This window comes from Papio anubis, chromosome 13 (assembly GCF_008728515.1).
Source record: "Papio anubis isolate 15944 chromosome 13, Panubis1.0, whole genome shotgun sequence".
Classification (NCBI taxonomy): Eukaryota; Metazoa; Chordata; class Mammalia; order Primates; family Cercopithecidae; genus Papio; species Papio anubis.
The window spans coordinates 65,100,624-65,124,159 of record NC_044988.1 but is presented as its reverse complement, the minus strand read 5'-3'; the positions used below and the strand labels follow the sequence as shown (position 1 = coordinate 65,124,159).

General features: G+C 42.6%; 1 protein-coding gene and 1 long non-coding RNA gene across 3 annotated transcripts in view; both read right to left on the bottom strand.

Moving 5' to 3' along the window:
* The window catches only part of ZCCHC7 (zinc finger CCHC-type containing 7), a 273,707-nt gene extending 268,221 nt beyond the window's left edge, over nucleotides 1-5,486 (bottom strand). The window contains exon 1 of one of the 2 annotated variants that reach the window (XM_009188484.4): nucleotides 5,337-5,486. The gene's annotated coding sequence lies outside the window, so the exon portion shown is untranslated. The remainder of the gene's footprint in view (nucleotides 1-5,336) is intronic. The other variant, XM_003911488.5, reaches the window with a different exon arrangement.
* Nucleotides 5,487-11,771: 6,285 nt separating this feature from the next.
* LOC103878224 overlaps nucleotides 11,772-23,536 on the bottom strand; it is a 13,007-nt gene continuing 1,242 nt past the window's right edge. The window contains exon 2 of the long non-coding RNA XR_004177931.1: nucleotides 11,772-13,211. This is a non-coding gene — a long non-coding RNA (uncharacterized LOC103878224). The remainder of the gene's footprint in view (nucleotides 13,212-23,536) is intronic.

Below are 23,536 nucleotides of genomic sequence, written 5' to 3'. Positions count from 1 at the left end.
TCCTCTACCTCTATACCTCTATAAATATTTGATGATTTTGCAATTACTGTTGTCTCTCTTCCCTTTGAGAAATAATTCAACAACATATATACCTGATCCTATCTCTAACCTGGCCCCCCACCAAAAACATCAAACAGGTTTAGTCACAAGTTTCTTCCTTTCTACCTAAAAACATTATTAGATCTTACCTACATGGAAAAAAAATTATTTGATCTGCTATATGTTCTAACTACTATTTATCTCTTCTTTTTGCTGTCAAGTTCTCAGGGTTAGCAAACTACAGTCTGAGCCAGCCACCTGTTTTTGTAAGTAGGGTTTTATTGAGAACAGCCACCCCCATTTCTATAGGTATTATCGAAGGCTACTTTCCCACAAGGGCAGAGTTGAGTAGTTAAGATATCATATGACTTAAAAACCTAAAATATTTTCTATCTGGTTTCTTAAAAAAAAAATTTGCCAATCCCAGGGGCTCCAAGTATGATCTACATTCAATGCCATCGTTTCCTGGGGAAGTAGGATGCCATTAAAAATTTTGGAGCAATAAGGTACCATGAATAAAAGAGCATTTCAATACCAGTTTTAACAACAGCATATAGGGCAGATATAAAAGAAGACCACTTCAGAAACTAGTGCAAGAGACTGAGCATTAGGCACAAAGGGAGGAAAATGAAAAGAATGAACTTTTTGAAGGAATAAGCATTAAGACTACATGACCACATTATCATAGAGACAAAGCTAGCAGCAAAATTTTAATCCTTGATGATGTAGCTTTCAAAATTTGCATTCTCTCCTATAATCTACCCTATACAAACAGCTCTTCATATTTTCCTCTTTCCAACTGTGAAGTTACTAAAATCCTAACACTAATTCCATATATTCTGTGTGCCAGGCATTCCCCATGCTTGCTGTCTAACTCCTGGGTAAGCAAATCTGGTAGTCAACAGGCAGTACCAACAGAATTGGTTGAATGAGAACACAGGGCCAATGTCAGAGGTGGATGAGTACTCACCTGTACCTCCCACCTTGGGAGGCTGAGGGAGGATAGCTTGAACCCAAGTGTTCAAAGTTGACAGTAAGCTATGATGACACCACTGCACTCCAGCCTGGGTGACAGAGCAAGACCCCATTTAAAAAAAAAAAGAAAAACCAAACTGATAAACCTGTTTACTCCTGTGCTAGTTATAAAAATGTGTGTAAAATACAAACGTAATAAAGACCAAAAATTGAGAGAAAACTCCCAACTTTGGGAATAAATGCATAAAGTGAAACACTTAGTACTGTGAGCATATTAAATCCTTCTCAGCCTTCATCTTTTAAACTCGGCTCAAAATCACTTCCCACCAGATTAAATTAAATGCCCCTTTTATAGGCTTCCATAGCACTTTACATTTCACAACACTCATCACATTTCTAATTATTTATTCAATGTAAATCTCCCAGAAGCACAGACCACAAACCCCAGGAGGGGCAGGAACTATATACACTCTGCTAAACAATGAATCACCAAAGCCAAGCAGAGTAACTGGTATTTTGGGGGCCATCTATAAGTATCTATTGAATTCACAAATGAAATATAACACCAGGCATTTGTTCTTCAGCCCTCATAAATCTAGTATGTGCTTAAAATACAGAAATTATGATAGGATAAATTTCTCTGCTGTCTTTCAACTATTCCAAAGTCTTAGAAATTCTTGTATCTACACAGTAGATGTTTCCATTAGGTACTGACGGACTACTGATTAAAAAGAGAGCTCTTGAAAAATAAGTGTGTGTCCAAAAATCAAGGACAGCTCAGACAGCAATAACAATGCCAATTTATTCTTTTTTCCACTTGTAGCTATATACGTGAAATTAAAAATAGTTGTTTTCTTAGCCACTCAAATTTCTGCCCAAAATGTCAGGGTGTTGTGATGGTAGTTCTATTAATAGAACCACCTTAATCCCAAGAACCAAATGGACAAGGGCCAAAAAGGTACTACATTCTTGCTAGAGTTTTTTGTTTGTTTTCCAGAAATAAATAAACCAACCTGTAATGCTTTTCTTCTAAAAGGTATCATATGCCTGTGCCCTTGTTGTACTGTCCTTCAGGTGGCTATGCTGTTATTATCACACAAATTGAATGTGGCTGTCTGAATAATGCTCATAGCATTTATCAGTTTATATTGAATTGTTAGCCTCAGAGGAATTCAAATAAAAGATGAATCCTTTCCTTTTTATTTAATAGGTAAATTAATTCTAAAAGAAGTCAAAGGAATTATGCTTCTTTCAAAATCCTCACTGGATCCATCCTCAGGATCCAGTGTGAACTTAAGATAAAACATAATTCCAGTGCAGCACAGAAAAAAATTAAAGAGCTAAATTACAGAGTTACAAATTTGTACTACTCTTGGAGCCATCCCAAAGGAAAGGGATTAAGAATAGAGCCATAGGCACACCTGTGAATGTATGCCAAAAATAAACTACAGAACCATAATAAAAACTGAATTCCTTGCGTCGAAGGATTTATCTCTTTCCCTGAAATGTAAAAAAATGAATTTAACAGTTTAGCCCCTATGGCCTTTAAGAGGATTTTGTACCTTCTGTACTTGAAAATTGTGCTGGGCATAATGTGCTCTCTTATTTAGGTAGCTTATATATGCCAGGGTTAAGGTCTGCCTGAGGCTGTTTTGGTTTATGTTACTGCTTTAATTACATTCAAATGAATTTAATTTACTTGTTTAAAAAAGAGTATTCTCAGAGGACAATATATATGTTTTTTACATACACACACACAAACCCTTGATTCAGAAGGCTTTCTCAGCTTTTTGATCCCTGTACATGACTCCCAAGTATACTAACTAGATAACAAAATCAGATTATCTCATACAAACTCCTCAATCTACCCACAGGAAACTGAAGTACAAAGAGATAGGAAGCCTATCCAAGGTCATGCGGCCGATTAAGAACACAGCTAGAAGTGATTCACATTTCTGTGATTCTCAACCAACTGTTCACTAACATTTTTAAATACAATTTTCAAATAAGTAATTTCAAATAAAAAAAAAAGTCTTCCTTCATTCCAATATTTGCATTGGTTCTAACACCTAAGTTTACCTCACAAATATCCATTTTACCTCCCAGCAGAGTTTAAAAACTATGAATGAGACATTTTAGTTGGAAGGAAAACACACATTTGTCAGTTTATCATCCAAGAATCTCCCAAGTTAGTACTCAAAGACTTTATCAATCCCATGACCAGAAAAAATGTTTCTTATATAAGATCCTAAAATATAATGGAAATGGAAATGAAACTTATCTAAGAATTAAAATAGCTTAACAAATATAAAACAGTTATAGAATAACTGCAAAGGCTCTTCCCATTCAAAAGAGGGAGCAGTGTTCATTGACCGAATTGTTTTAAACTAGACATCTTAAGGCTTATTTAAGCTTTCAGAATTTACTTTTTTGGGGGGAACGGAGTTTCGCTCTTGTTGCCCAGGCTGGAGTGCAATGGCGCGATCTCGGCACACCGCAACCTCTGCCTCTCGGGTTCAAGTGATTCTCCTGCCTCAGCCTCCCAAGTAACTGGGATTACAGGCGTGTGCCACCATGTCCGGCTAATTTTTGTATTTTTAGTAGAGACGGGGTTTCTCGATTTTGGTCAGGATGGTCTGGAACTCCTGACCTCAGGTGATCCCCCCGCCTCGGCGTCCCAAAGTGCTGGGATTTACAGGCATGAACTACCGTGCCCCGCCCCACTTCATACAATCTTTAATCAATCCTTCTGCTCTCACAGTCTACCTACTGGTCATTCTGACCTTTTGCTTACTTCCAAAGCACCTTTAGCCTCCCTAGATGTTCCTTCTTGATGACATAGGCATTCCTTTCGGGCCGATTTAAATCAAAACCACAGCCTCATTTTCAGTCCAAATTTCATTGGAATGTGATGAATATACTTTCAACGTAAAATTTCTTTCTTACTCTTAATAAGCTGTCCTCATAGTGACAGGTGAAACACAACTGACTAAGAGGTTAAAATGTCCATTTTTCAAATGCGACGGCCACTCTGAATCAAATCTGAGATTGGGGTGGAGAATCCAAATGTGTAAAACAAAGGTCACAAAAGACAGAACACAGTATTTCGGTGGGAAAAAAATAAGCTAAATTTAGTCACGTAAGTCCCAGCTCTTCTTGGGATATAGACATGATTTTTATGAGAATTAATCCTATCCGGAAACATTTCCTTCACCTTTCCCTTAGCCCTTTTCCTTCGGTCATGTAGTCTCTTACCCTGATACCTAACATACTACTATAATCCTCACTTGCGATCCTTCCTGAGTTTATTCCTCATCCTCAGATTCCCTTGAAAGCAGCAATGCTAAACTGTCTCCAAAGCATAATGCTTTCCTAAATATACGCACAATCCATTTAAAAGTCTTTCTATGTGACAGCCTAACTATTCAAAACACGAAGTCACTTCTCTAACGGTCTTAGACAAAAGTTTAAAAAGAAAAAGAAAACCACAAAGTCAAGAGCTTCTGAGGGGACCTGAAAAGTCATCAAACTGAACGCTCTCGTTTTATAGTTGGAGAAATGGGGCTCAGATAAACTTACTGAGCGAAAAAGGCCCTAATGGAGCCCCTAATTCAACAGTGTAATCTGAAATAATCTTAAATTCAGCCTCAATAAGAGCTTTTGGGAGTCGCCAGCGAGTTCGTGGGGGAGCCACGGCTAGAACACAGGCCTCCTGATTCCCAGCCACAGCTTTTCCACCGAACCGGCAGCTCTTCCCGAAAGTTGAGGGCAACTGTCCGCTCACAGGATGGAAGGGATAAAGGGCGCCTTAGTAAACACAGTCCAAGTCTACTTGTTTTACATGAGGAGAGGGACACAGCTCCCGAAATCTTGGATTCCACGGCTGCAGCTGCTGCTTCTGACAGCAGAGGCGGGAGGTGGCCCGGGACTACTCGGTCCTCAAAGACTGGATTCCCTCTCGGCGCGCCGAGATCTCTGCGCTTCACTGACTGGCTTCCCTACAAGACTGGGGATCTTGCGGAGAGATAAAAAGGGCAGACACGCCACCCGCACCGAGGCCCTGGACGCCCAGCCGCTCTAGAATCATGGCCTTAGCCCTTGGAGGGCCAGGGAGACGCGGACCTCCGAGTCCGGCAGCCCGGCCGCGTGAGGCGGGGCGCAGCTGAGGGACCAGGAGCTGCGCCCTGCCACGAGTGAGGGGCGGACGGGAGACGTCGAGGCCGGCGAGGGGGCACGCGCTAGTTCCACAGCCCGGCGGGAGAGACGGAGGATAGGTAGGGGTCCCGGGCCGCGGGCGGCTGGGGGGTCCGTCACACACATACTCACTGCCGCGGCTGCGAACAGGAAGCACCAACCGGGAACCACAACGCGTAGAGGGACGGGGAGGGGCGAGGACAAATGAGGTAAGGAGGCCGCGTCCGCGCAGACCGGGAGGGAAGGCACTTCCGGGGACAACACCGCTCTAGTCGTCGCCTTTCCGTCACCGCCCACCCTCCCGGCCTGATGTGCGCATGCGTACTGAGTGCGAATGCTTTCTCTGCCCCGCCCATAATTATTAGGCTTGCCTTCCTTGCTTTGCCCCTTCCCCTTCCCATATTCTCTTGAAGCTACCTAGGCTACATCTATTATTTGAATGACTCGTACTAAGGAGATGCTATTTACCGACAAAAGCCGGGGAGTTCGTGCCAGCTACCCCCGCGAGGAAAACTACAAGTCCCATGAGGACACGGGCGAGATTGAGGCCGGGCTCCGCCTCCTTCTCCCTGGCGCTCGGTGGACGCCTTCCCAGTGCCACGTGGCGTGGGAGCCTAGCTTATAGCGTGCATGACGAGGGCCGGCGTGGCTGGCTGCTTGGCCCGCAGACCTGGTCAGCGGGAAACGCCTACTTGAGAGCTCATGGCTTCAAACTTCTCCCTTGCGCTCATGATCTTAGGCTGATCACTTTTACCTTTAGGCTGAACACAGGGCGCCTCCAACTCTCTGGAATTCTAGGCAACAGATTTAACATTTTGTGAATCTTGAAGAGCTGCACTCCTGCTAAATATTGGAGTTAATGCTGATCCTTTGGAAGTCTCTGAAGGTGGCAAGATTGTGATGGGAGCCTCGGGTTTCATTTGCCCTTCTCACACCTTATTTTAATACAAGGTAAACCCATATGTAGAACTTTAGAAGTAACTGTCGACCTAAAGGAAAAACTGAGGCAAAGTTAATATAAGGGGAGAATTTATTTGGGCCAAGTTTGATGAGTGCAACCTGGGATCATCAATTCAAGTTGCCCTTATATGTCATCCGATAAGCAGCAGTTTCAAGTAAGTTCTTTGTCTTGTGAAGCTCGAGGCTTGAAGGTATAGATCCTCCCACCTCTGTCTCTCAAAGCATTGGGATTACAGGCGTGAGCCATTACACTTCCTTGTAGGGGGTACGAGTGAATTTTTCTTTCTTTTTTTTTTTTTGAGACGGAGTATCGCGGTTGTTGCCCAGGCTGGAGTGCAATGGCGCCGTCTCAGCTCACTGCAACCTCCACCTCCCGGATTTAAGCCATTCTCCTGCCCCAGCCTCCTAAGTAGCTGGGATTACAGGTCCCTACCACCACGCCCAGCTAATTTTTGTATTTTTAGTAGAGACGGGGTTTCAACATGTTGGCCAGGCTGGTCTCGAACCCCTGAGCTCAGGTGATGCGCCCGCCTCGACCTCCCAAAGTGCTGGGATTAGAGGCAGGAGCCACCGCGCCCGGCCAAAGGTGAATTTTTAAAGGAAAAAAGAAGAGGTTTTTGCTAAACTGTATACCAAGAATTTACACTAAAATAATATAAGCTATCCATTGGCTACACATTGTTCTTTCTATCACAAATTCTAGGAGCACGAAGATAAAGGGTGATGCAGGTACAGGGAAGAAAAGAAAAAAATGCCTTTAAACAATTGCCACACACACACCCCCACCCCCATCACCCCCCACCACCACCTGCATAGGATGGTGCTAACTGAAGTCCCATACTCAGGTCCGTCTGGGTCTGATAAATTTTGAATGCCTGCCTGGCTGATGGGGTAGCTGTCACCTTTTTGGGAGCCCAAAGTGAAAGGATCGCTAAAGGCAGAGAATTTGAAACCAGCCGGGGCAATATAGCAAGAGGCTGTCTCAACAAAAAATTTTAAAAATTAACTGGGCGGCTGGGCGCGGTGGCTCACACCTGTAATCCCAGCACTTTGGGAGGCCGAGGCGGGTGGATCACCTAAGGTCAGGAGTTCGAGACCAGCCTGACCAACATGGCAAGAAACCCCATCTCTAGTAAAAACACAAAATTAGCCGGGCGTGATGGTGCATGCCTGTAATCCTAGCCACTCGTGAGGTTAAGACAGGAGAATCGCTTGAACCCGGGAGGCGGAGGTTGCAGTGAGCCGAGATTGCACCATTGCACTCCAGAATGAGACCTTCTGAACAAAAATGTTTAAAGCTCAAGCACGGTGCCTCATGGCTGTAATCCCATCACTTTGGGAGGTTGAGGCAGGTGGATCGCTTGAGCTCAGGAGTTGGAGACCAGCCTGGGCAGCATAAGGAGACCCCATCTATATTTAAAATAAGATCCTTTTTAATTAAAAAATTATATAAAAATAAATTTTAAAAGAACTCTTTTTATAAAAATAAATAAGAAATTTTAAATAGTAAAAATGAGCCGGGTGTGGTGGCACACAACTGTATTCCTAGCTACTAAGGAGGCCAAGGTAAGATTGCTTGAGCCTGAAAGTTCAAGGTCATAGTGAGCTGTGATCACACCACTGCACTCCAGCCTGGATGACAGATCCCATATCTTTAATTTAAAAAAAATTATTTTTGCATACCTTTAACATAACTTAGACTGCTCTGAAATATTTTTCTCCTCTCATAATGAAACACTGCCAATTAATTGGCCTATTTCAATTCTCCTCAAGACAAGTGTGATTTTGTTTTCACCAACGTTTACTGAACATCTATCTGTTAAAAGATGGTGTTAGAAAGTGCAGAAAAGTTGTAAATTTTTAAGTCACTGATCTCAGAGAGATAGGAGTCTAGCTAGGAAAACAGTTATAGTCTAGGCGTTTGGCCAGAAAAGAATTAGAACATTTAATTAACATTATAGGGTAAGTGCTGGGAAGGAGAAGGACAAGGTACTATGAAAAGGTAAAATGGGAGAACCACTTTCCAGAAAAGTAAACAGGCATAGAAGCACATCACAGATTACTCATTGTTTGTTTTGGTAATATGTATTGTGTAAAACAAATGTCACCTTTTTAAAAATTTAAAAATATATTGCCAGGATTACTCCTGTACATCTATAATATTTTAAATTTCAACAACACTTTGTGGATTTTTTTTTTTTTTTTTGAGACGGAGTCTCGCTCTGTCGCCCAGGCTGGAGTGCAGTGGCAGGATCTCGGCTCACTTCAAGCTCCGCCTCCCAGGTTCACGCCATTCTCCTGCCTCAGCCTCCCGAGTAGCTGGGACTACAGGCGCCCGCCATAAATGCCCGGGTTATTTTTTGTATTTTTAGTAGAGATGGGGTTTCACCGTGTTAGCCAGGATGGTCTTCATCTCCTGACCTCGTGATCTTCCTGCCTTGGCCTCCCAAAGTGCTGGGATTACAGGCGTGAGCCACCGCGCCCGGCCTAGACCAACATTTATTTGAGAAGGGAAGCACCTGTTCTTCCCACAGCAGTGGCAGTAGTACATCAACAGTGCACAGCTGAATTGGGACAGGGGCCAGGACAAAGCAGAAATCTGCTGCAGAGACCAGGAAAGATAAAGGATATTCTGTAGCAGGATCTGGGCAAGCAGCACTCATCCATATCCTTTGCATTGCAAACAGAGGAGCTGCCTCCTTCCTTTTTATTTTCCAGTTTGTTAATGGCTCCTAGAACCTCTGAGAACTGATTTTGACCTCTTAACAGTTGCCTTTCAACTACCATTCATTCACTGCAAGCCTACTGTGTAAATGGGCCCTGGCTAACCACTTCAGATATATTGTCTCTTGTCCAGCTTCAAGTGACTCTCTAAGGGAGGGATTAGCCCCACCTCACTAGTATGGAAATGGAGACTTGGAGTGATCAAGTGACTTGCTCTGAGTTACACAGCTGGGAAGTGGTGAAGCTGGAATTCAACTCAAGTTATGTCTAGATCTAAAACTCATGCTCTTTTCTATGCTCAAAGCTGCATTTCAAAACTGAACTTTAGCATGGAGTCTATGATGAGTGGCTCGTGTCTTTCCACCCAGCACCTAGCCCAAGGCCAAGCACAGAGAGGGCTCACAGTGGACACTTTTGGAATGAGTAGATTCTGTATGGAATGGTTGGTAAATGAAGGCCTGGGCATGGTGTGAACAGTGTTATGGGACAGCAGAGGAGGGGGTGGTGGCTGATTAGGGGAAATGGAGAAGCCTCTGCAGAGGAACAGAGTTGAGTGAGGCCTGGAGAAATAAGTAGTCAGAAAAAGACCGACCAATTCAGCATTCTCACAGCAAAGACCACTAACAGGCAATTCACAGAACAGGAAACCCAAAGGCCATGAATAGGTGCTCCACATCACCAACAGTCAGAAAAACGCAAATTATCTCATGCACAGTAGATGAGAATACAAACTGGAAAAGTGTGTTAGGAGAGCTATTTGGTAGCATCTATCGCAATTATAAATGAGGTATGTTCTTAAATTTATGTACAAACATTGTGATAGAAAAAAATGGAAACAAATATTCATTAGTAGGGAACGATCTAAACAAGGACATACTTATACTATTTTTTTAAAAAAATGCCACTTTTGGCCTGGCACAGTGGCTCACACCTATAATACTAGCACTTTGGTAGGCTAAGGAAGGCAGACTGCTTGAGCCCAGAAGTTCCAGACCAGCCTGGGTAACATGGCGAAACCCCATCTGAACAAAAATACAAAAATTAGCTGGGAATGGTGATGTGCATCAGTAGTCCCAGCTATTTGGGAGGCTGAGGTGGGAGGATCACTCGAGCCCAGTAGGTGCAGACCAGCCTGGCCGACATGGCAAAACCCCCATCTCTACTAAAAATACAAAACTTAGCCGGGCATGGTGGCACACGCCTGTAGACCCAGCTTCAACAAAAAGATACAGAAGGATTCACAAAGACATACAGTTAAATGAAAAAAGGTAAATTGCAGAGCAGTAGGTGTATTGTGAAATCTTTTTTTATTTTTTTTGTGACAGAGTCTCGCTCTGCTGCCCAGGCTGGAGTGCAACGGCATGATCTCAGCTCACTGCAACCTCCACCTCCCCCACTTAAGTGATTCTCCTGCCTCAGCTTCCTAAGTAGCAGCTACTACCAGCACCTGCCACCACGCCCAGCTAATTTTTGTATTTTTAGTAAAGACAGGATTTTACCATGTTGACCAGGCTGGTCTTGAACTCCCGGCCTCAAGTGATCCACCCACCTCGGCCACCCAAACTACTGGGATTACAGGCAGAAGGCACTGAACCCAACCCATTTTTATGTTTTTAAAGGGTACATGTGTGTCTATATGTAGATATCTGTGTACATAGATACATAGACAAAATACTGCACGAATGCCAATTGGTAACGGTGGTTATTCACATCTTAGGAGGGGAGTGGGAGTAAGAGATTGAAGGACTTTCATCTAAACAAAAAAAAAGTGAGACATGATTCATTGAGGAAAAACAGCATGTAACTTCTGTGGTATTCCCATCAAAACTACATAACTTGAATATAAACATGAGAAAACTATCAAAAACAAATTGGGGGACATTCTACAAAATAATGGACTTTTCAAAACTATCAGTGTCAGGAAATGCAAAGAAACACTGAGTTACTGTACCACATTAAAGGAACAATTGGCAACATCCAACATCCAGATTTAGGTTAGAGGACAGTACTATATTAACATTATTTCCCTGATTTTTATATTTACATTATGGTTATGTAGGGGAACGCCTTGGTTTTATTTTTTAGGTTGAGCACACTGAAGTATCTGGAGTAAAGGGGCATCATGTCTGAAACTGATGCTTAAGTGGCTAGGAAGAAAAATTCTGGGAGCTAGAGGGAGAGAGAGAGAGGAGTGTGGTAAAAAGTTAACATTTTGGAGATCTGTGTAAAAGGTACATGAGGATTCTTTGTACTGATTTTGCATTTTTTCTCCAAATGTGAAATTATGTCAAAATATAAAATTAAAAGACAAAATAAAAAGAATGAGTGAGAGTTTGCTAGGTAGAGAAGCAGAAAGATCTTCTGTCAAAGGAACAGGATCAGCAAAAGCATCACACAAGTGTGTGAGTCTTCTGTGTTGACAAGCCCTGACTCTGAATATCCAGGACATAGCATGGTGTGGGTAGACAGGGAGTAGAGGGATGATGAGCAGCATAACCCACAAATGGACATATTTCCCTGCTACCTAAGATTGGAAGTAAAGACTTTAGGCCTCCATTATAGCCAGCCTCAAGTCTTGCAAGACATAACGTGAGTTCTCATGGCAGCTCAGTCTTTGCATTGGTGATGTCTCTTCATCCAGTGACTGTGTGGAACAATGGAAACCCTAGAATCATGGCTGAAAGGGACATCTAGTCCAACTCTCTCATTTTGCAGAAGGGACAACTAAGATGCAAAATGAAGAAGAGATTTGCAAGGTCCCAACAAAGGTTAGTGTTAAAACTGGCCTCTGGTTCCCAATCCATCATTCTTTCTATTGCACCAAAGTCTACGTGATAAGGGAGAAGAAATAGAAGGCTAGCAAGGAAAATGACTGAATGTTAAAGTTTGGACGTTTTTTATTTGACAAAAATACAAACTTAATGTCTGTACAATTTTAAAAGTAATATAGATACCAATGGTATTGTGGAAACTGTCTTCACTTAAGCCAATAGGTTCCAACTGGTAAGTGATATTCAATTCAAGCTCCTAGGTCTGAAGCAGCAATCCAGGTGATTCTCAGGAATTCTCAATGACATTGGTACCCATCTGGATTTGTTGAAAAGTTTAACATCCTTTTGTATTATTCATGATTCTGCAGTTCTTCCAATTGCAAAGTGATGGGGAGAGTACACATTTTCAACCAGGCTATGAAATCGTTCTTGAAAATTTGGACATTCATATAGATGGCGTTTAATTTTTCTTGGAGACTGCCTTTCCTTATGAAGTAATGAAATTTAAATACATATATTATAAATTAAACTATATACATAATATTCTCATTACAGTAAAATCCTAGGGATAAGGAACTAGTATTTCAAGGGTGCCATTCCCGGTTTTTATTATTCTTCTTAGTTGGAATTTTATTCCTCAAGGCTTAGCTCTTAGTGACTAGAAAATGAATACTGACTAACAAAACTATTGGGATTCTAATTTATTTAAGAATCGTCAGATTCTGTACAAGAAATCTTGAAGCATGTCATCAGTAACATGCTGAGAAGCTGCCTAAAAAGGCATGCCTTTCTCCATGAGCCCTGGATCCACAGATTATCAGACATGAAGGATCACACAGGCTCAAAGAGGGCTGATTTAGGTGTCATCTGTAGAAGGGTTGCTCTCTTCAGCTGCCCATCCTGGACCCCAGAATTATGCCTACAGTTTTCAGTTTCCACATGTCTTTGTGGCAATGCTACCATGGATTATTTTACTCAGGACTTTAGATTAACTACAAAAGAAACTAATTGAAAATAATTAAGATCATTCTGTCATGTGAGCCACAGTTTACTACAGTCAACTTCCAAGCACAATTATATATGATAAACTATAGATGTGATGCTTTGTGTTTCAACCAATATTATCCATTGTTTCTTACTCAATTGGTGAAACCATTAGCAATATGGGGCTTTAAAAGGACTCTCTGTGATATCGTCTTCCTCTGCCTCCCTTCAGGATCTGATATTCTTCTGTGGTTGATTGAGCAGTCTGCATGTGGGTGGTGTATTTCTTATATCAGACCTATTAATTGCAGAAGGTTCTGTCTCCCTATCCCCAGTACCTCAAACTTCCTGTTTCCTGTACAGTCTTCAACAACTCTGTTGCATGGCTCTAGCAATCTTTGTGCTTGCTTGCTATGGATAGATCTGTTAAAATCCTGGAACTGCCACAGTTTCTTCAGAAAGTTTGATGTCTCTCTCCAGAGAATGGCTTTTTTCTCATTGTGCTATGCTGTTGCTCTCAGAGCTCACCCGCTGGAACTTTCTCTTTTCTGTGCCTATGCTCAGCTGTGGGGGAATAATAAGAGAGGTTTTATTCCTATTTATTATCATGTATGATAGGAATAATGAGAAGGAATAATGAGAGTAATGATAGGAATAATGAGAATCGCTTGAACCTGGGAGCCAGAGGTTGCAGCGAGCCAAGATCACACCACTGCACTCCAGCCTGGGCGACAGAGTGAGTCTCCATCTCGAATGGAGGAGAGAAGAGAGAAGAGAAATCATAGGTATGTAACCTTCTATGTCTAGCTACTTTCACATAACACAAAAATTTTTGAGGTTCATCCATTGTGGCACATATCAGTACTTCATTCTTTTTTTTTTTTTTTGAGACAATATCTGTTGCTGAGGCTGGAGTGTAGTGATCCAATCATGGCTCACTGCAGCCTTGAATTCCCAGATTCAATTAATCCTCCCACCTCAGCCTCCCAACTACCTAGGATTATAGACATGCCACTATGTCCAGCTAATTTTTGTATTTTTTTGTAGAGATAGGTTTTTGCCATGCTTCCCAAGCTGGTCTCAAACTCTTGGGCTCAAGCGATCTGCCTACCTCAAACTCCCAAACTGGTGGGATTACAGGCGTGAGCTACCTCAGTCGGCCATTTTATTCTTTTTAATGGCTGAATAGTATTCCATTATATGTATATACCACTATTCGTTTATCCATTCATCTGCTGACAGGCATTTGGATTGTTTCCACCTTTGGGTTGTTATGAGTAATGCTACTACAAACATTCATAGACAAGTTTCTATTGTGAACATATGTTTTCGTTTCTATTGATATACCTAGAATTATTGGGTCATTATGGTAATCCAGTTTTACTTTTGGAGGAACCACCAAGCTGTTTTCCACAGTGGCTGCATGATTTTACATTCCAAACTGTAATGTACTACGATTCCTATTTCTTCACATATCTACCAATACTTATTATTTTCAATTTTTTAAGTTATAGTAATCCTACTGGGTGTGAAACGGCATTTCATTGTGATTTTGACTTAAATTTCTTTAATGACCAATAAAGTTGAACATTTTTATGTGAATGTAGGCTATTTGTACATCTTCTCTGGAGAACTATTCAAATCCACTATCAATTTTTACATTGAATTGTTTGTATTTTTGTTGTCGAGTTGCAATTTTTTTTTTTTTTTTTGAGACAGGGTCTTGCTCTGTCACCCAAGCTGGAGTGCAGTAGTGTGATCTCGGCTGCCTGCAACCTTTGCCTCTGGGGCTCAATCAATCCTCCTACCTCAGCCTCCTGAATAGGTGAGAGTTCAGGTGTGAACCACCACGTTCAGCTAATTTTTATATTTTTTGTAAAGACAAGGTTTTGCCATGTTGCCCAGGCTGATCTCCAACTCCTGGACTCAAGTGATGAGCCTGCCTCAGCCTCCCAAAGTGCTGGGATTACAGGAGCAAGCCACTGCACCTGGCTGAGCATTTTTTATATATTCTGAATACTAAACCCTTATGAGATATGATTTGTAAATATTTTCTCCCATTCTGTAGGTTGCTTTTCACTCTATTGATAATATCCTTTGATTTGCAAAGGTTTTAATTTTTGTGAAATCTAATTGATCTATTTTTCTTTTGTTGCTTGTGCTTCAGAGGTAGTTCTAAGAATCCAATGCCAAATCCAAGCTCATAAAGATTTACCCGTTTTCTTCTAATAGTTTTATACTTTTGGCTCTTATCTATAGGTAATTGATCCATTTGAGTTAATCTTTGTATATGGAGTGAGGTAGGGGACCAACTTTATTCTTTTGCATGTCGTTTTCCAGTTCCAGCACCATTTTCTGAAGACACTGTTTCTTCCCCATTGAATGTTCTTGGCACCCTTGTTAATAAATCAACTCACCATAGGTGTTTGAGTTTATTTCTGGACTCTGAACTCTATTCTGTTGATATATATGTCTATCCTTATGACAGCACCACACTGTTTTTTGTAGGCTTGCAGTACTTTATTTCTCTTTTTCAATATTGTTTTGGGCCTCATGCAATTCTGTGTGAATTTGAGGATCAACCTTTCCATTTATGCAAAAATGGCCATTAAAATTTTTATAGGGATTGCATTGAATCTGTAGGTCATTTTGGGAGTACTGCCATCTTAACAATATTAAGTTTTCTGATACATAACCATGGAATTTCATATTAAGTTGGGTCTTTTTAAATTTTATTCAGTAGTTTTATACTTTTCAGTGTACAAGTCCTTCACCTTCCTTGGTGAATGCTCTGATCAAATGCATACCTGAGAGATGCAACTTGCATAAACCATAAAACTCTATATCCCAATCAGAATACAATTCATAAGAATTGTATTTGAATCTTCCGGATGCTATTATAAATGGAATTTTTTTTGGGGGGGGGGAATTGTTCCTTGGTGATGTACAGAAACACAACTGGTTTTTGTGTGTTGATCTTGTACCCTAGAAATTTGCTAAATCAATTTACTAGATCTAATAGATTTTTTTGTGTATTCCCTGGGATTTTCTATATGTAGAATCCTGTCTTCTGCAACTGTAAATATTAATTTCTTCCCTTCCAATTTAGTTGATTATTGTGATTCCAAATGATGAGAGTGTTTTACTTTTTCTTCCCAAACTGCTCTGGCTAGGACTCCCAGTACTATGTGGAGTAGCAGTGATGAAAGCAGGCATCCTTATATTGTTTTTGCTCTTAGGGGGAAAGCTTTCAGTCTATCACCATTAAGTATGAAGAGCTTCCTTGTCTTTCGGTCTTTGGTTGGGATTGGACAATAGGCAGCATGGACTAAATTTAGGAGGACAGGAGGGGAATGAAGTCACGCTGTTAGTGAGGTGGTTCCCTCTCTGCTGCATCTCCATGAGTTGATTGTGTTCCTCTACAAAAGACCACAGCTCCTGTCAGGTGGCCTTCTTCATATAGCCACTCCTCCCTTCCTTGCCCTTTTAGGTCTAACTAAAAGGTGAATGCTCCATGCAATGGCTAGCCCTAGGCACCATACCTTGTTGTCTTCCCTGAGTCCTGCCCACCCCTCTGTAAACTGTCCGTTCATGAAACTTTACTCAATTCCTCATTTAGAATGTACACCTGTTTCCTGCAGAGATTCTAATTCAAAGACTTAACACCGAGTAAATGGGCACATCTCTCTGGACTGCCGTCAGCCTGCAGTGGTCCAGCAAGATTCCAAAGTGAGTGAGGTTTTAACAACCACCTTACAGTCTTTTCTGGCTTTTGAACATATATTAGTCTGTGACTGGGTATGGGGTAGGAGGAGTTTGGTGAAAACAAGGAAGATAACTTACTGCTCTTCATGTCAGCAATGTGTACCTGAGAGATGCAACTTGCATAAACCATAAAATTCTATATCCTAATCGGAATTGCTGAATCAAAGATTTGGAACTGCAACTTCTTCAAATGGGAAGACAAATATTTCTTCCACCTTTGCTTCTGATTCTGTTCATCATCCATTGTCAGTATCCCAGATTAGACTCTGATAAGGACATGCTGGCTGCTTGAACTTTGGGGCTTAATACTACTAAATATTCGAGCCCAGCCCAACTTTTGCTTCATAACTGCCTCTACCCCAAGGCCTGATGGAACCCACCTCTTTTGGCCCAAGGAAACTCACATGCTGTCAACATTAATGTACTGTATTCATTTCCTAGGGCTGCCACAACAAATTACCAAAAAGTGGAGTGACTTGAAACAGCAAGAATTTCTTTTCTCACAGTTTTGGAGGCTAGAAGTCTGAGATCAAGATGTTGGCAGGTTCATGCTCTCTGATGCCTTTAGGAAAGAACCCTTCCCTGCCTCTTCCTGGCTTCTGCAGGTTCTTGGCAATCCTTGGTTTGTAGATGCATCACTCCAACCTCTGCCTCTGTCATCACATGGCTACATCTTCTCCCTGTGTGTCTTATTCTTCCTCCCATGAGGCCACCAGTCATATTGAATCCAGAACCTATCAGGCTGGGCATGGTGGCTCACACCTGTAATCTTAGCACTTTGGGAGGCAGAGACACATGGATCACCTGAGGTCAGGAGTTTGAGACCAGCCTGGCCAATATGGTGAAACCCCGTCTCTATTAAAAATACAAAAATTAGCTGAGCGTGGTGGCACGTGCCTGTAGTCCCAGCTACTTGGGAGGCTGAGGCAGAAGAATCACTTGAACCCAGGAGACAGAGGTTGCAGTGAGCCAAGATCGAGCCACTGCACTCCAGCCTGGGCAACAGAGCAAGACTCTGTCTCAAACAAACAGAAAAAAGAACCCATCATATCTTAACTGATATCTGCAATGAGCCGGTTTCCAAATAAAGTCATATTCTGAGATACTAGCATAAGGACTTCAACATTCCCTTGGAGGGACAGAATTCAACCCATAGCAATATATATTTATCATTTGCAAGGACTTGCTTCTCCCTCTCTGACTCATTCCACTACTAGAAGAGAAAATCCTACTTATAAAATACAAGGTTAGAGGCCAGGCGCGGTGGCTCACACCTATCATCCCAGCACTTTGGGAGGCCGAGGCAGGTGGATCACGAGGTCAGGAGTTCAAGACCAGCCTGGCCAAAATGGTGAAACCCCGTCCATACTAAAACTACAAAAATTAGCAGGGCGTGGTGGCAGGCGCCTGTAATCCCAGCTACTTGGGAGGCAGAGGCAGGAGAATGGCTTGAACTTTGGTGGCAGAGGTTGCAGTGAGCTGAGATCATGCTACTACACTCCAGTCTGGGCGATAAGAGTGAGACTCCGTCTCAAAAAAATAATAATAAAAAATATAAGGTTAGAACATTTTATTGAAGGAAAGCAATAGGTGAGCAGAAAATCAAGAGCCCTTACTCAACTAAAAGTCAAAGCACAGGACTATAGTGCCAGGTAGAACATAATTTTCCTGTGTGAAGTTTCACACCACTTAATCTCTGTGCACTTCAGTTTCCTCAACTGTAAAATGAGGAAACAGACTTAGCAACTGCGAAGGCAGGTCCTGTTAAGCTCCCAAATTCTAAGATTCTTTGACATACACATCTATTGCTAATAGATTTTCTGCAAGGGATATTGTGAGCTTGCTTAAACTGTTACCTCAGACTGCTTATGCTCAACGTCTCTCTCAGTCCATTTCCAATTACTCTTCTGCTGTCTCTGTGATAGTTTGGTTTATTTGAAAACATCTGGAGGATTCACTGGATTTAATTCCAAGTATGAAATGTAAAGGCTCCATATAAACCTTCATAATTGGACCCAGATTTTCTCCTAATGCTATTAAATCTTCTCATCTAATCTTGACTCCAGAAATATTATGGGTTTTCCTCTCAAGGAGACTCAGAAGCATGCATGGGGGTCAGAGGGGAAGGAGAATAATGGGAAGATTTAGAGACATGATGTATGATCTCCCTTATTATTCCACCTGTGAAATTGGCTCCCATACTTCCTCCCTGACTTATCTGTAGCACTGGCTCCTCCAGGAGAGGTGCTCTGTCTTATTCATCTCTGAGTGCACATAAGGACATGCATTTGCCCCCAAAATAGGACCCGGCTCAGCCTGTGTAGCAGGCAAAAAGGGAGGGAGGAAGGCAGAGAGGTCATTTACCAGAGAAGTTTCATCACCGCTCTATTTTCACCCCACCCTCCTCCTCTGATCCCCTAAACTCAGATTCTCAGATCCATGAACTGATACTCCATTTAAAAAAATTGTGGTAGGCCAGGCATAGTGGCTCACGCCTGTAATCCCAGCACTCTGGAAGGTTGAGGTGGGCAGATCACCTGAGGTCAGGAGTTCAAGACCAGCTTGGTCAACATGGTGTAACCCCGTCTCTACTAAAAAATACAAAAAATTAGCCAGGTATGATGGTGGGCGCCTATAATCCCAACTACTCAGGAGGCTGAGGAAGGAGAATCACTTGAACCTAGAAGGCAGAGGTTCCATTGAGCCGAAATCATGCCATCGCACTCCAGCATGAGCAACAAGAGTGAAACTCCGTCTCAAAGAAAAAAAGAATTGTGGTAAAATATACGTAAACATAAAAATTCACCAATTTAATTATTTTTAAGCATATAGTTGAGTGACATTGAATACATTCACATTGTTGTGCAACCATCACTACCATCTATCTGCAGAACTTTTTCATGTTCCCAAATTGAAACTCTGTACCCATTAAGCAGTAACTTCCCATTCCCCTCTCCCTAGCCCCTGGCCACCACCATTCTACTTTCTATCTCTAAGAATGACTATTCTAGGTATGTCATACAAGTGGAATCACAAAATATTTGTCCCTATTATTTATTTAATTTTTGAGCTGAGGTCTAGTTTTGTCGCACAGGCTGGAGTGCAGTGGTGCGATCTCAGCTCACTATAACTTCCACTTCCCTGGATCAAGCAATCCTCCCACCTCAGCCTCCTGAATAGATGGGACTACAGGCCCACACCACCATACCTGGTGTGTCACCCTGGTGTGGTATTATACCCAGGTAATACCTGGAAGTATTGTGGATTCATAGCAACACAAGAGTGGAGGTTTAAGCCAGGCACGGTGGTCCAGGCTTGTAATCTCAGCACTTTGGGAGGCTGAGGCAGGCAGATTGCTTGAGCCCAGCAGTTTGAGACCACCCTGGCCAACATGGCAAAACCTGATCTCTACAAAAAATACAAAAATTAGCCTGGTGTGATGGCTCAAGCCTGTAGTCCCAACTACATGGGAGGCTGAGGTGGGAGGATCACTTGAGCCGGGGAGGTTGAGGCTGAGGTTGCAGTGAGCTGAGATCATGCTACTGCACTCCAGCATGGGTGACAGACTGAGACACTGTCTAGAGGAGAAGGAGGGGGAGGGGGAGGAGGAGATTGTTGTTTATATGTAATTAAGAGAAGGAGAAAAGTTTGCATGAGTGACTCTGAATCTTGACATAGGAGTGAGTGTTCTCTGTGCAGAAACCAGGACCAGGCTGAAGCACACCAGCCAGGAGGCTCTGCCAGAGCCACAGCATAGAGGCATGACTCAGCTTTGTGTGTTTGTGAAACTGCAAGTGAGCTGGCCTGACTGGAGCACAGCATGTTGGGGAATGGAGGGAGAGAGGAAAACACCGTGAAAGAATAGACTGACTGGGAAGCTATAGAGGAAGGTTTGGGTCTGGTCCCAAAGTCCAGGTATGGTAGATAAGGAACTGGATTTTATCCTCAAGACAATCAAGACCCATAGAAGATTTTAAGAAGAGTAATGTGGTCAATTACATATTTTATACACCCTTTCTAGTGGCTAGTGTGGGGAAGGTGAGACTAGAAGTGAGAGGCCACTTAGGAGACTATTGCCTAGACCAGGTGAGGAGTAACACAGTTATGGTGGGATAGGGGCAGCATTGTGCCTCAGCTGGCTCATGACAGCTGATTGTCAAATTTTAAGGAATTCTCCAAGCTGACTGTTAAACCCACTCATTCTTAAAAATTAAATTATGTGAACTTACAATTAGCTAAGCGTGGTGGCACGCACCTGTAGTCCCAGCTACTTGGGAGGCTGAAGTTGAAGAATCACACTTACAATTAAAGAAATATTTCTTTCATCATTTCCTAATTGTGTTTTTTGGGTTTTTGTTTGTTTTCTTATTTGTTTTTTAGCTCTGTTGCCCAGGCTGGAGTGCAGTGGCACAATCATAGCTCACTTTAAATTCAAACTCCGGGGCTGAAGTGATCTTCCCACCTCAGCTTCCTGAGAGAGGAGAACTACAGGTGTGCACCACCAGGCCTGCTATTTTAAATTTTTTGTAGAGATGGCTTTCCCTATGTTGCCCAGGCAGTCTTGCACTCCTGGGCTCAAGCAGTCCTCCTGCCTCAGCCTCCCGAAGTGCTGGGATTACAAACATCAACCAGCACACCCAGCTCTTAATTGTTATACTATTGTCTTAGTACTTAAGGCAGTTTACCTCTATTTGATCTGTATGGTGGAAACATGATATAATGGTGTGCTGCTGCGCATCTCTTCCCAACATGATGTTCAACGCCATCATGGTGGTAATTGTGGAAAATCGAAACAGAGATAAGTAACCCGTAGATATGGCTGGCTTAGATTTGGGATTATATGTATTGTTTAAAAATATATGCATTAACTTTTCTTTATACAACCACTCTTTCATCATTATGATCTAACATCTTCTCTCTTCCTTTGTCCCTCTTTCTTTCTTTTTTTTCTGAGATAAGAGTTTTTGCTCTTGTTGCCCAGGCTGGAGTGTAATGGCACGTTCTTGGCTCACCACAGCCTCCGCCACCCAGGTTCAAGCGATTTTCCTGCCTCAGCCTCTTGAGTAGTGAGGATTAGAGGCACCCACCACCACGCCCGGCTAATTTTTTTTCGTATTTTTTAGTGGAGACGGGGGTTTCACCATGTTGGCCAGGCTGGTCTCGAACTCCTGACCTCAGATGATCTGCCCACCTTGGCCTCCCAAAGTGCTGGGATTACAGGCCTGAGCCACCAAACCCAGTCATTTCCTTCCTTTTCGAGACGGAGTCTCGCTCTGTCGCCCAGGCTGGAGTGCAGTGGCCGGATCTCGGCTCACTGCAAGCTCCGCCTCCCGGGTTTACGCCATTCTCCTACCTCAACCTCCCGAGTAGCTGGGACTACAGGCGCCCGCCACTTCGCCCGGCTATTTTTTTGTATTTTTTAGTAGAGTTGGGGTTTCACCATGTTAGCCAGGATGGTCTCGATCTCCTGACCTTGTGATCCGCCCGTCTCGGCCTCCCAAAGTGCTGGGATTACAGGCTTGAGCCACCGTGCCCGGCCTCCTTCCTTTTCTTATGTTTTCCCTCTCCCCTCCCACTTGTTAAGACCACTCTCCCTTTAGGGATTCCCATTCCCAGTGATATCTCATCAAAGCAGCACATGAATAGCTGACATTATGTAATGCTTTCACATTTGGCATTCCCAAGATATTACCCCACCCCGATTCAGAATAAGTTGTCAGAGCATAAAACTGGTATTTTTTACCTAATCTTAATGTACAGATGTCAGTATGAAAACCATTCACTACTATTATGATTACATTCTTTGTCTCATTTTCTTTGTATGCCAAGATTTCTTCTTTTAATTTCTTTTCTTTTGGGAGTTTCAAAGAGGGAAGACGAAACTTTAATAATCCAGTTTACTGATGCTGCCAAAAGGAAAAAGTAAACTTTTAAGTCTCCGACCACTTTTGGCAATGACACTCCTGGAACAGAAGTAAAGATGTAACAAGAAGGACCAGATGCAAACTGGAAATACAATCAGTGGCCCACTCGATGGTGCCAGATTCCTCAGCTTGTTCCAAATCAGATATGCCTGCAGTTTACAGGTTTGTTACTCTGTGTTAATCACATAAATGAATAGCCTAGGCTTATGGGAGGAACAGTATGCCTAAAAAATAACATTGTAGAAAATACACAAGGTAAGAAGCAGAAGAGATTTAGAGACACCCTGGTCCATTCTCCATGTATTCAGTGATGCAGAGATGAGGGAGAAAATATATTCTAGACAAGGTCAAGGAAGGTCTCCCTGAAGAGATGACATTAAGTGGCGACTTGAAGGAGAAGGAGCTGGGCATGCAGAAAGCCAGAGGGTAGAACATTTCAGGCAGAAGGAATAACATGAACTAAGGGTCTGAGAAAATAATTCCTAACATTTATTTAACACTTACTATGTGCCTGGCGCTATTCTAAACACATTACATATATTACCTCACATATTCTTTTTTTTTTTTTTTTTCCCCAGAGACTAGGTCTCACTCTGTCATGCAGACTGGAGTGCAGTGGCATGATCATAGCTCACTGTAGTCTCAAACTCCTGCGTTCAAACGATCCTCTCGTCTTGGCCTCTCAAAGCACTGGGATTACAGGTGTGAGCCACGGAGCCCAGCCTACCTCGTGTATTCTTCACACCAGCTCCGTGAGGCAGAGAATATCATTGTCTCCATTCTACAGGTGGGGAAATGAAGCACACCACGGTTAGGTAACCTCCCCAAGGCTAACAGCCAGTAAGTGCTAGAGCTGGGATTCTAACCCAGCAGTACAATTCCAGAATCCACATGCTTAACCATTTTGCCATGCTGACAAAGTTGGGGCTGAACCCCAAGTCTCCTGACTTCTACTTCAATGCCTATCCCAGTCGTATACATGTGTATTGGTACTTATATACACTCCTAACTTTCCCTCTCAGAAGTCTATATAAACAAGGGACATCTGAAGGTGCCTTCTTTAATCAAGTTGCTAGAATTGAGGTGCGCATGGGGAATCTGTGTTGGCACTAAACCCTGAGGAGCGCTGTCACCTGAAGAGATAGGCTTCACGTCTCACGTGGAAATTTCCTAGGTGTATCCCCCAGTGCAGGCAGCCCT